Raw genomic sequence first — 2,500 nt, 5'->3', positions numbered from 1 at the left:
TATATATATATATATATATACACACATATACACATATATACACTAAACAAAATTAACAAGATAAATAGAAATGAGAAAATTAAATTCATATAAAAATAAGATGAAAATAAATAGAATAAAAAAAATTAAATCAAATAAAAATAAAATGAATAAGAGTAAAAAAAAATATGAAAAATAAGAGTATTAAAATGAAATAGAAATAAGATATAAATAAAAGGACAGACGGGGTTAAAGATGGCAATGCGGAGAATTTAATTTAATTACCGAAATTAGGGAGTCCCACTAATTTCTTTCAAATTGCCCTGATTACTAGACCCCCCATTAACAAATCAACAAATTCAAGAAAAAAAAGAAAGAAAAAGAAATTGCTTGATAAGATTGTTTCGGTAAAGTTAATTCTCATTCTCAAAGACTCGTTTCAACTTTGATAATAAATTTCTTTGAGATGTCGATCTGTACCAGACACCATCCTTTCGCCCCTCTCTCTCTCTCTCTCTCTCTCTCTCTTTCTCTCTCTCTCTTTCTCTCTCTCTTTTTCACTTATTACGTCGATTGCCTAGAGATCCTATTCAAACAAAAGATTGACGCAAGACTCATTGGGAGTCCTCAAGATCTCGAAACTCAAGGTTCGAATCCCGCAATCCTCTCTCGACTCCTAGTAGTGAATGCCAGATTTAGGGTCCGATTTAGATCGACATCAACACGAATTCTTTTATTAGTATGTAGAAAGAGCGTCAGAGTAAGAAGGTTTACAGGAGCTGTATACGTTCCCGAGTTAATTATGTACCAACGCTGAGGACGAAATAACCTCTCCAAGGCGGGCGATACAATTTCCCCTGTTACTCCCCCCCCCCCCCGTCCAAAGAAGAACTTTCACAAAGAACTTCCGAAGAACATCTCAAGGACTAAGAACATTAGAACATAAGAATAGAGAAGACTGAAAGAGAGACCATAATGCCTACACTACGCAGTTCCATTTCCCTTACCACTTGTCATTCCTTGTCATTCCTCTAACAACCAATTGTTTCAACGCTTACTACATGTACTACATGGTTACTAAGTCTATTCCATTCGTTAACCACACTGTTGGTAAAGCAGTTCCTGCCTATTTCCTTCTTAAACCTAAATTTGTCCAATTTAAGTCCATTACTACGAGTTCTGCCCTACCGACTTCGTAGAATGACCTTGTCTACATCGCCCTCCCCTTCTCTCTCTCTCTCCCCTCCCCCTTCTCTCTCTCTCCTCCCCTTCTCTCTCTCCCCTTCCCTTCTCTCTCTCCCCTCCCCTTCTCTCTCTCCCCTCCCCTTCTCTCTCTCCCCTTCCCTTCTCTCTCTCACCTTCCCTTCTCTTCTCTCTCCCCCTCCTCTCCCCTCCCCTCCACTTCTCCCTCTCCCCTCCCCTTCTCTACCCCCCTCCTCCTACCCTCCTCTCCCTTCCCCTCCCCTCCTCAACCCTTCCTTTCCCCTTCAATTCCCATGCCTCCCTTTTCGTCCATCTACATACCCGACAACACTGCCACCCACAATCTACCCAACATCACCCAAGAGGTGTTATTGTCTAATCCTGATCCCTTACTTCGACTATAGTCTTGACTGTTTATGCGAAGAACGCATCCGTCATGCGACAAGCTTTGTAGTTTCCTATCTTGAGATGATTTTTTTTTTTTAAACCAAGAATTACTTCGCTTCATGCGACAAGCTTTGTACGGTGTTTCCTATGTTGAGATCAAATACCTTTTTTTTTTTTTTTTTTTTTTTACAAGAATTACTTCGTCGGCAAAGAACTTGGAAGCTTCAACCTGTAAGCCTATACTTCTCAACATTAGACCTCCAAGACTCTAAAAATACAAATTCCTTCGGCGCAAATTCACACTACATTATCTTCCACTTCCTCATTATCCTCCCTCCCATTTCTTACTCTTCCTTGTCCTCCTCTTCCATTTCTTTCTTCTCTTTTCTCTACTCCACTTCTTCCTATTCATCGTGCTACACTCCTATCTTACCCACTCCTCCACCTCCTCCAACTCTTCCCCTTGCTCCTCCTCCTCCTCCTCCTCCTCGATGCGCAGACCCCTCAGGAGTTTATAAATTTTCATCTTCTTGGGGAACCCACAATATATTTTGAGTCTATTGTAATTATTCATAGACGAGATGGCCCATTCATTTTCAGTTCTATAACACGCGCGCACGCACACACACACACACACACACACACACACACACACACACACAAACACACACACACACACGAGCACAAACACACGCAGCACACACACACACACACACGCAGCACACACACACACGCAGCACACACACACACAACACACAAACACACACAGGAGCAAAAACACACACACGCAGCACACACACACACACACACACACACACACACACACACACACACACACACACACACACACACACACACACACACAGGAGCACACATATGCACACACACATACACACGGAACACACGCACACACACATCCTTACTTATTCTT

The sequence above is a fragment of the Oratosquilla oratoria genome, chromosome 20, assembly GCF_046742065.1.
Source record: "Oratosquilla oratoria isolate Oo_2021 chromosome 20, ASM4674206v1, whole genome shotgun sequence".
NCBI lineage: Eukaryota > Metazoa > Arthropoda > Malacostraca > Stomatopoda > Squillidae > Oratosquilla > Oratosquilla oratoria.
This window is presented reverse-complemented; position numbering follows the sequence as displayed.